At 40.2% G+C, this 12,277-nt stretch overlaps 1 pseudogene; it reads left to right on the forward strand.

Annotated features, from left to right (window-relative positions):
• Nucleotides 1–12,277, forward strand: part of LOC116372012 (zinc finger protein 431-like) — a 32,319-nt pseudogene that overhangs the window by 6,921 nt on the left and 13,121 nt on the right.

A 12,277-nucleotide genomic window follows, 5' to 3' on the forward strand; every position in this document is an offset into this window, starting at 1 on the left:
GCATTCTGATGAAAGATCATCAAAGGTAAGGGAATATTTATGATGTAATTTCGTATTTCTGTTGACTCCAACATAGCGGAGAAATATATTTACTTCTGAGCATTGTCTCAGATTATTGAATGGTATGCTTTTTTCGTAACATTTAAAAAAAAATCTGACACAGCGGTTGCATTAAGAACCAGTGTATCTTTAATTATATGTAAAACATGTGTCTTTCGGCAAAGTTTATGATGAATATTTGCATACACTCCAGAATGTTATGAAGAGTGATCAGATGAATTACAAAGTCCCTCTTTGCCATGCAAATGAACTGACCCCCCCCCCCCAAAAAAAACTAGAAGCTTCAAAAGGAGGGTGGTGCTTGGAATCATTGTTCTTCCTCTGTCACCCATGGTTACCTGCAAGGAAACACGTGCCGTCATCATTACTTTGCACAAAAAGGGCTTCACAGGCAAGGATATAGCTGCCAGTAAGATTGCACCTAAATCAACCATTTATCGGTTCATCAAGAACTTCAAGGAGAGCGGTTCAATTGTTGTGAAGAAGGCTTCAGGGCACCCTGTTACGGTTTTCTTTAGGTGAAAGAGAGTCGGACCAAAATGCAGCGTGGTATTCCTGATACATGTTTAATGACGATGAAAATACGAACAATACAAAAACAACAAACGTAACGTGAAAACCTATACAGCCTATCTGGTGACAACAAACACAGAGACAGGAACAATCACCCACGACACACTCAAAGAATATGGCTGCCTAAATATGGTTCCCAATCAGAGACAACGATAAACACCTGCCTCTGATTGAGAACCACTTCAGGCAACCATAGACTTACCTAGAAAACCCCACTAAGCCACAATCCCAATCCCACACTAAGATTGTTAAAACTGGTCTTAGGTTATTGAGGGATCTGATTAGGATTTACCCGTTTTATAATGTGGAGGTTTCTTTCGGTCTCTATTTTTCATTTAAACACTGTCTTTGGCAGGAGAAAGACCAGACTCAGAGGAACCAGAACCAGGGATGTCCAAACCAGCAAGAAGACACCAGTGCTCTTACTGTGGAAAGGGTTGTAACAGGTTAGGGGCCCTGAAACAGCACGAGAGAATACACACAGGGGAGAAGCCTTTCCACTGCTCCCAGTGTGGCAAGTGTTTCAGCCAGTCAGAAACCCTGAAAGCCCATGGGATAGTACATACAGGGGAGAAGCCTTACCACTGCTCCCAGTGTGGCAAGTGTTTTAACCGGTTATGGGCCCTGAAACAGCACGAGAGTATACACACAAGGGAGAAGCCTTACCACTGCTCCCAGTGTGGGAAGTGTTTCGGCCGGTCAGAATTCCTGAAAGCCCATGAGCTAGTACATACAGGGGAGAAGCCTTACCACTGCTCCCACTGCGAGAAGTGTTTTAAGCGGTTAAGGAATCTGAAAGACCATGAAAGAATACACACAGGGGAGAAGCCTTACCACTGCTCCCAGTGTGGCAAGTGTTTTAAGCAGTTAGGGAATCTGAAAGACCACGAAAGAATACACACAGGGGAGAAGCCTTACCACTGCTCCCAGTGTGGCAAGTGTTTTAAGCGGTTAGGGAACCTGAAACGACACGGGCTAGTACACAGGGGAGAAGCCTTACCACTGCTCCCAGTGTGGCAAGTGTTTCAACCATTCAGGGAATCTGAAACAGCACGAGAGAATACACGCAGGAGAGAAGCCTTACTGCTGCTCCCAGTGTGGAAGGAGTTTTTACCATAAAAACAGCCTGAACCAACATGAGAAAATACACAGATGGGAGATGCATTACCACTCCACCCAGGGTGCAAAGCTTTTGCCCATTTAGGAAGCCTGAAAGAGCATGACACAGAGAATGCTTACAAAAGCTTAGACTTTGGGAAAACATATTACTCATAACAATCACTTAAACGTCATTAGAGAATCCACACAGGAGAGAGAAATTGCTTCTCTTAGCATGTATATTGATATTTCACATCTCATTTTTCTTACAATTCATCAGAGAACATACCCAGTGCTCCCGTTGTCTTATATTGTTGCCTATAATGTGTTGACCTGTTTTTACCATATGAAATTGATGAGGAATTTAAAAACTGTATGTTTGAAAAACTTGGGGCCAAAGGAGTGGCTAATAAGTCTGGCTGCACATCTGGCTGGCTTACATACTGCAAATTGAGAAATGATGTGACCTATTATGTGACACAATTTGCAGTATGTAATCAAATTTATTACGAAGCCATAATGAAATACATACACAGGTGCTCTTCCAATTGACTCAAATGATGTCAATTAGCCTATCAGAAGCTATAGACATAATTTTCTGGCATTTTCCAAGGCTGTTTAAAGGCACAGTCAACTTAGTGTATGTAAACTTCTGACCCACTGGGGTTGTGTAATAATCTGTCTGTAAACAATTGTTGGAAAAATGACTTGTGTCATTAACACAGATGTCCTAACCGACTTGCCAAAACTATAGTTTGTTAACAAGAAATGTGTGGAGTGGTTGAAAAATTAGTTATAATGACTCCAACCTAAGTGTATGTAATCTTTAGCTTCAACTGTAAATACTGTATCCTTCACTATCTATTCTTCACTATATATTGCATCTTAGCTGCTGTGTTTCTGCTCATCCATGTTTTCTACTTCTATATTTCCCATTCCTTTACTGGATTATGTGTATTAGGTTTAGTTGTGGAATTTGTTAGATATCATCTGTTTGATACTGCTGTACTGTCGGATCTAGAAGCATAAGCATTTCACTACACTCACAATAACACCTGCTAACCCTGTGCATGTGACCAATAACATTTGCTAACCATGTGTATGTGACCAATAACATCTGACAACCATGTGTATGTGACCAATAACATCTGCTAACCATGTGTATGTGACCATAACATCTGCTAACCATGTGTATGTCACCAATAACATCTGCTAACCATGTATATGTGACCAATAACATCTGCTAACCATGTGTATGTGACCATAACATCTGCTAACCATGTGTATGTGACCATAACATCTGCTAACCATGTGTATGTGACCAATAACATCTGCTAACCATGTATATGTGACCATAACATCTGCTAACCATGTGTATGTGACCAATAGCATCTGCTAACCATGTGTATGTGACCAACACCATCTGCTAACCATGTGTATGTGACCAATAACATCTGCTAACCATATGTATGTGACCAATAACATCTGCTAACCATGTGTATGTGACCAATAACATCTGCTAACCATGTGTATGTGACCAATAACATCTGCTAACCATATGTATGTGACCAATAACATTTGATTTGAACAAAACAAATCCAAGTGATGATGTTTGATCAATGTGGAAAACGGATTGGATGTAAAAATCCATCTACATAAGGTATTTTTATTAATTTTCACACAACTGGTAACCGCTGACTGGTGACATTTTGTGTTTCACCCTACTGGCAACCTAAATCCAATGACTGGTGACATTTTGTTTTTCACCCTACTGGTAACCTAAATCCAATGACGGTGGACATTTTGTGTTTCACCCTACTGGTAACCTAAATCCAATGACAGGTGGACATTTTGTGTTGATTTCATGTTGAATTCACTTTAGTTGACGAATCAAAGAAATGTAAATAGAAACTAGATGTTGAACTCATGTCTGTGCCCAGTGGGACGGTTTGAATAAGCGGCAGGTGTTGGATCAATATCCACATTAGTAGCTACATTTCCATGCAATTTGCGACAGATTTTCATGTGAATATTCTCAAATCTGCATAAAACAATATACGCATTTTCCCACCGGAAACGTTTGCATCAAACATATTTATTGCGGATAAAAGTCTTTGCGTGATGACGTAGTGCACGGAAAAAATGTTTTCCTGTTGAATTCCCATGTACTGAATGAAAAATGCAAGTTAAATGGGTTTCCATTGCATTTTCAACTCTACTGAGGGTTTTGAAAAACCGTTGAGTTATATAGCAAACGTGCTCTTGTCGTGCTCACGCGCTCTGTAGCCAACAGCTCACATATACAGTGCTGGTAGGCTACCGACATGATGAGATTATTATGGATGAGTGCGACATTATTTTATTTGTCAAATGGCAACCAAGCATCGACATGGCTACCGACATGATGAGATTATTATGGATGAGTGCGACATTATTTTATTTGTCAAATGGCAACCAAGCATCAATCATCATCATGTCACCAGAAGAAGACCATCAACATGTATTGGAAAGGAGCATCAAGCTCAACACATGCACTTTCACCACCCTGTGAAGTTCATCATTTATTTAATCTGTAGCCTAATAAACTGCATGGTTTCCCAAATCGTAGTGGGAGGACCACACAATATATCATCGCGTGACTCCAAATTAACTAAGATATGATCGTTATTAAATCGATATTTGCGCATAAAGGATTAATGCCGCCATTTCTCGTTTATACATTTTTACTGACACAAAAAGACCCCACCATGTCAAACGAAGTAACAAATCGTCTGTCGGCATTTAGAAACGTATACAGGCATATCCTGTTTCCATCAGCCCGGTCATGACTTTGGAAATGGTTGTATCAATATCCACCTTCATGATATGGATGAAGCCTGATTTGGAATGTCTGAGTAGTTCTATCTGATGTCATAATACACTCCTCTGATAATCAAGTGATGTTCACATGTGATGCATTTGCTCCATTGTTTACATTTAAATTGGAGGCCCACTCTGATGATGTATGTCTTACATAGTGGGGCTTTAAATGAAAAGTATGGTGACATCTTAGTGTGGCTTGAAATGAATAGGATTATTAATCATAAACTCCTATAGCAACAATACACTGGGGCTTTGACTTCAAGAAGAGAATGGGCTGATGGGTGGTGGTGCTACTCTATAGGTAAGGCTGTCCAATAAGAATGTTCAATACACACAATAGGTTGATCAGTAGCCAGCTAGCTGCTACGTCTTTAGCCGGACAACTAGCTAACACGGCTAGCTAACACGGCTCGCTATCAACAAAGTCAAAATGGACTCCAGGCCTGGTGGTGGCAGCAGTGCACAACAACCACTGTTTACCGGAGCATCCTGAGTGAAAAATAATTTGGCTATATAAAGAGGGCACGACAAACATCTCTGGAAAGACCTGAAAATAGCTGTGCAGCAACATTCCCAATCCAACCTGACAGAGTTTGAGAGGATCTGCAGAGAAGAATGGGAGAAGCTACCCAAATACAGGTGTGCCAAGCTTGTGTTGTCATACCCAAGAAGGCTTGAGGCTGTAATCGCTGCCAAAGGTGCTTCAACAAAGTACTGAGTAAAGGGTCTGAATACTTATGTAAATGTAGTATTTCAGTTCAAATTCCTAAAAACATGTTTTTGCTTTGTCATTATGGGTTTTTGTGATGACGGAAAAACTTAATTTAATACATTTTAGAATAAGGCTGTAACGTAACAACATCTGGAAAAAGTCAAGGTGTCTGAATATTTTCCGAATGATGTCCTCTCCAAATGTAGCTGTATTTTATTGGTTGGAATTGTTTTAAGATGGCCATACTGTGGATTATTTAGATGTTTGATTTTTTATTCTAGGACCCCTTTAGGTATAAATATATATATATGTGTAATACCAGTCAAAAGTTTGGACACTTCAAAACCTTAGTCAAATATATAGGTATTTTAATCCAGTTATAAACGTCTTTTCATTGCATTTCTATGGGCAATATTAGTAAAGCCCAAATTCAATATTTAATTTATTTATATATACAGTACCAGTCAAAAGTTTGGACACACCTACTCATTCCAGAGATTTTCATTATTTTTACTTTTTTCTGCTTTGTAGAATAATAGTGAAGACATCAAAACTATGAAATAACATATATAGAATCATGTAGTAACTTTACTAATATTGCCCATAGAAATGCATTGAAAAACACATTTAATAACTGGAAAAAAATACATATATATTTGTTTTAAGTAATCAGGTTTTGAAGTGTCTGTCCTATATCTAGGCGATATAAGAAAGCTCAGGTAATGTTTTATATTGTTTTACATATATTTAACCCCTTATTTTTGGGGGCACAAAACTACCTCCGTACTTCCATTTGTGTGTATAGGTTACCTTCAAATGAGTTCCGATGATCAACATAGAGAACACACTTTCACAACCCTCCCAAACCTCTCTACAACATCCCCAACAAACACCTTCACAACCCTCCCAACCCTCTCTACAACATCCCCAACAAACACCTTCACAACCCTCCCAACAACATCCCCAACAAACACCTTCACAACCCTCCCAAACCTCACAACATCCCCAAAGTCTCCACAACCCTCACAAACGTCTCTACAACATCCTGACATCTGGAGATATCAGTGGTCACTCTTCATCAAGAGCAGGTATGATGAATCTCTCATCTCAGACATTACAACTAATGTACTGTGAGATTAAATGCTGTAATGCTGGAGGAAATCAATTGTAACTGTTCATGCAATGGACAAATCTTTCTCTCTCTAGTTTCTCGTCCATTAGACTCTCCTGGTGCAGGACAGAGTCAGAGTGCTGGTAATTTTCATGTCTACTGATTTCAATGGTGTCAGAAGTCTCAGAAGTGAGAAGTGATGCGTAGCACCAGATTTAGCCAACAGCTCATTTACATCTGTCCAAGGGCAGATTTGAGGCCATCCAGATGTGTCTCTCTGAGGCCCACTGGAAGTGATGCAACATTTAAAGGTTTTGTAGAGAGCTGCTGCTGACACCATGTCCTCTGTTGCTATGGTTACTCTGATCCCTTTCTTACTCATAGTCTCTCCTTTACCACACCTTTATTATGTATCTTCTCTGTCTGTCAGCTGACAGACCCTACCAACCAACTGACCAACCTTTCAACCTACCGTACCTTATTAAAAACCTCTTCGGGTTACTTTGTGCAATTTCCGCCTGAAGACATACCCTAATCTAACAGCCTGTAGCTCAGGCCCAGAAGCAAGGATATGCACATTCTTGGTACCATTTGAAAGAAAACACTCTGAAGGTTGTGTAAATGTGAATTGAATGTAGGAGAATATAACACCATAGATCTGGTAGAAGAAAATACACAGGTGTTTCTCTGTTCTTTTAATGTTGTTGCATCTTTAAAATAAACTAGAACAGCCAAACATTCAGTTATGATACTGGGGCTAATTTCAAATAAGAACATAGGTAGGCAACAGTATTTGCCCAAAGTTTCAGACAGATACCTTCAGGAATGAGTGAGGTACATGCCATTGAGCATGAAGTCACCCAGGTGTCCCTCACAAGTTTCCCAAATGTACCCAAGTGGCCGAATTGGAACATCGAAACATTGATGCAAATAACTATATACAAAACAATTATTCAAACATACCCAGAAAAATATACAGGAAAAATATATAGGAAAAATATACAGTAAAAATATATAGGAAAAATATACAGGAAAAATATACAGGAAAAATATATAGGAAAAATTGAAGAAAAAAATGAATATTTCAAAAAATAAAAAATAACAAGGGTAATTATTTACACTCAATGTTCAATAATGTGAAGACCCTCTACACAATATTGTGCTGCTGATGCCATAGCCCATAGCAGTCTCTTTCTGCTGTGAAGCAGAGGGTCACTGAACAGGTGGTGCAGCCGACAGAGGATTTCTTGTGGCAAAGAGCACAACAAAGCCTCCTTAATAAGCCCCTTTTGCACTCATTCCTGCCTGCAATAAGGAATTTAAGCATGTGCACACCACTGGTTGAAGGAGCAGAAGGGACAGAGGTAGAGGGGAATGAAGGTGCTACAGTGCTGTAGCTAGCAAGCTCCTGGATGAGCAGCTCTCTGAAGGCTAGCTGTGAGATGGGGGGCTGTCCACAGCTCTTGGCCATTTCCTTCTGGAGGATGAAGGCATTCACCACAGCAATGTCAATGAAATGATAAAACAATGTCTTGTACCATTTCATGGTTTTGTGGAGAACATTATAGTATCCTATCAGCGCATATGATAGGCCCACACCTCCCCCCATGCTCTTGTTGTAGTCCTTTACTGCAGTTGGAATGCGGACATTTTTGGTGGTCCATGCCCCTGTAGCGTCCTTCACACGCCTGACGACGTGATCACCACTGAAGGACTTGTGGATAGTGGAGCACATCGCCACCTCTCTGGTGTCCATCCACTTCACAAACAGCAGGCCATCTTCACGGATCCATCTCATGGTACCCCGCTCAGCCTTCTTAGGCATGTCGTTCACCCTGGTTTTCGGAAAGCCCACTCTGTTGGTCCGAATGGTGCCACAGGCCCACACATCCAGCTTCCTCAGGTCTGTGAACAGGGTAGGGCTTGTGTAAAAGTTATTCACAAACAGTTTGTAGCCCTTCCCTAGCAGCTGAAAATCTAATAACTGCATAACGGAGTCATAGCTAAATCCCTTACCGGTCGCACAACTGTTCTTACCCTCATAGACAAAAAAATTGCACGTGTATGCACACGCAGAATCGGCCAAAACAAACAGTTTGTAACCCAATTTAGTCGGTTTGTTACGCATGTAGTGTTTTAGGCCATTTCTGGCTACCATCCTCTCATCTATGGAAAGGTTCTGGGCAGGCTGAAAATAAGTATTGCAGGCCTCAATGATGTCGAGGTAGAGAGGTTTAATTTTGCAGAGCTTATCAAACCTTGCCGTGCCTCGTTTCGTCTCGTTGTCCTTATCAACTTCTGGGTCACTGATATGAAGCGCCCGTGAGATTGTCAGAAACCTTTTGCATGACATGACCGTGGTGGGGAAAGGCAGTTGATAGAGGGGTGCAGATTTCCAGTAGTCCTTCAGGGTTTTTAGCTTCACAAGACCCATGTAAATGACCATAGAAAAGTAACAAAAAAGATCTGACCTGGAAATGTGCTTCCATGTCTCTTTCTTGCCTGCCTGCTTCTTAGCTCCGTACTTATTAGTGTTCAACACCAGGGAATCAACAACTGCCGAGGTGAAAAACAACTGAAAAAGTTGCATGGGGCTGTACTTGGAGTTCATGTCCAGCTGAGGACCTGGTGGCCTCTTTGGTCTGAAAATTGGAGGTGGTGGGGCCACATCCTCCTCCAGCACAGAGTGCCAACGACCCTCCTCCGCACTGCCAGCAGGTTCCACACTTCCCTTCCTCCGCTTCTTTGTCACCGGCTTCACACCTCTTGATGGCCGGGCGGGGGTAGGTGTGGTGCCGGAGACAGCAGGGGTCCGGCTGGATGGACCAGCTTCAGTGGGGGATTTGCACCTTGGCAGTATGGGCTCCCAATCAGAATCGCTGGGACTGTGAAATAAAGACAAAACAGACACAGATTATATATAGAGTAAGTAAACATCCACTAAGGTGAGGTGCTGTATTTTATCTAAACATGGAATGGACATGTAAAAATATATGTAATATATACAGACACACAGATACACCCACAATGTAGAGCAATGTTTACTTTATACACATGTGTACTTTATATTTCATGTCCTCGTCATATTTTTATATATGGCAAAAAATATATATATATCTCAAACAACTCAAATGAATAATATTTTATATTATTCATTTCAAACAACGTTACTCACCAATCCAACACAGAATCTTCTCCATTTAGAGTGAAAAGAATAGTCACTGTCTGGTCTGACTCATCTTGTAGTAATTCACTCTCTATCAATATCGTCAATGATATCGTGTAGATCTGTATACTTTGTCTTTGCCTTCGATTTTAAAGATTTACTTGCCATAATTATTCTCTGAAAATGCTCTCAAAACAGAAATGCTGCACGTAACCAGCGTGGCTGCCTCGTAGAGTTTTCAATGGCGAATGGTTGTATCTATACGCTTGAGTTTCCCACAAACGATAGTCTTCCTGGATAGAACCATCACATGTTGTCGTTTACCTGAGCTCATTGGCTATCTACCCAGCTAGATTTCAAGACGATCAGTGGTCATTGGTCCGAAATACAGTCATTGTTTGCTGTGTTCAAATCAGTTCCTTTCGGTCAATATGTCCCAGAAAAGAACCATGAAGTGTGGTTGTTTTACTAACAAACAGAGGATTGCAATGAAACCAAACATGACTCGATAAACGTCCGTTTAGATTGAGTAATTACATTGAACGTTACGTCCAAAGTTGAAGGACACGGAATTTACGCCAAGCCGTTTACAAAATGTTTCCTGTTAGGCTATAAAAATGGATTATATTGAACAAAATGACACTATTGTTTTGTCGTGACCTTTAGTGTTGACAAAAGAAGAAGATCTTCAAAAGGTAATTGATGAATTTTATTGCTATTTCTGATCGATAATCACATTTGCAGTAAAGCTTTTTGAATTCTGACATGGTGGCTAGATTAACCAGAGGTTTAGCTTTCATTTGGTGTATTGCACTTCTGATTTAATTTATAATAATGACATTTCGGGCAATTTTTGTTGAAACGTTTCCCTAGAGGAACACCTGTCCTAGACAGGTTTTTAAACTGTCTGCTACTCAGGTCCATAAGCTAGGGTATGCATATAATTAGTAGATTTGGGTAGAAAACTAAAGTTTCCAAAACTGTTAAAATAATGTCTGCGAGTATAACAGAATGGATATGGCAGGTGAAAACGAGGAAAATACAACCAGGAAGTACTATTATTTTGAAAGGCTGTTTTTCCATTGAAAGCCTTTCCACCAAACAAAGACTTAAGACCCAGTTCACGAGCTCTATGGCTTCCTCTACATGTGACCAGTGTTTAGGCATTGTTTCAGGCTTTTACTCTGACAAATGAGGGTGATACAGCACTTTCAATGAGAGGACAGTGGACATTTCCAGACATGAGCCAAGCGCGTCTTACTTGTTTCTCCTTTTCTATTGACGAAGCTTTTCTCCGGTTGAAATATTATTTTATTATTTATGACAAAAACAACCTGAGGATTGAAAATGTCCCTTGGGGTTATCCGTACCTATGTAGGACATGCAAGGGTTAGGTTAATAAACAGGCTGGAGCTAGAACCTCATTGTTGCGCGTCCTTATTTTAGATCATACTACAGTTTGACATGTTTCTACAAACTTTTATTGTACTTTTTAAAAACTTTGTCTGGACTTTGTGCCCGCACCTTCGGATTACTGGACTAAACGTGCGAACAAAAAGGGGGTTTTTGGTCATAAAGAGGGACATTATCGAACAAAACAAACATTTATTGTTTAACATGGAGACCTGGGAGTGCCACCAGATGATCAGAGGTAAGTGATTAATTTTAATCGCTATTTCTGACTTTTGTGACACCTCTCCTTGGTTGGAAAATGACTGTATGGTTCTGTGGCTAGGGGCTGACCTAACAATTGTTTGGTGTGCTTTCGCCATAAAGGCTATTTGAAACAGGACAATATGGATGGATTTACAACAAGTTTATCTTTAAAATGGTGTATAATACTTGTATGTTTGAGGAATTTTAATTATGGGATTTCTGTTGTTTTTAATCTGGCGCCCTGCAATTTCACTGGCTGTTGTCGAGGTGGGACGCACTTGTACCAGAGAGGTTAACAAGAAATTTGTGGAGTGGCTGAAAAACGAGTTTTAAGGACTCCAAACTAAGTGTATGTAAACTTTGACTGTGTGTGTGTGTGTGTATGTATATATATAAATACATATGCAACTATTTAAACAACTGCATTAGCATGAGAAGTAAAAACTTGTTTTACTTACTGATCAAAAAGTGGATCTTCTCCTTCCAAAAACATTTCTTCCGCGCTGGAATCAAAACTCTGGTCGCTCACAGAGTCCTCATCCATTCCTTCTGTGTCACTCTCCTGGTCAATTTCTGCAATAATATCATCAAAATGATTATACTTGGACTGAGATTTAGCTTTTCCACTCTTAGTAACCATGTTTAACTTTTTCAGACTTGAGAAGTCTGTAGAAGAGAACGAACTGCTGTGAAACGTAAACTACCGTGCATCTGGTTTCCTTTCACCAGAGAATGAACTCTGTTGTGCACAGCTCTAGCATGATGGCTGTTTGTCCTACAAACGGCGTTCACATACTGCTGGAAATCCCAGCTCATTGGCTATCTAGCTAGGTTTCAAAACGATCGGTGGTCATTGGTCCAAGAACCTTCATGGGCTAATTCAGGTCTTGTATAGCCAATACGTAATGTAGAATTATGAAACATGTTTGGTTGCCTTCTAGAGTGTCTGAGGATTGCACAGAAACCGAACTTGACCGTGTTAAGCTACGTTTGATTGCTAAAATTTGATTTCATAAAATTGTTTTGTTGCAAGTTGAGT

This window comes from Oncorhynchus kisutch, unplaced genomic scaffold (genome assembly GCF_002021735.2).
Source record: "Oncorhynchus kisutch isolate 150728-3 unplaced genomic scaffold, Okis_V2 scaffold3840, whole genome shotgun sequence".
NCBI classification, from domain to species: domain Eukaryota; kingdom Metazoa; phylum Chordata; class Actinopteri; order Salmoniformes; family Salmonidae; genus Oncorhynchus; species Oncorhynchus kisutch.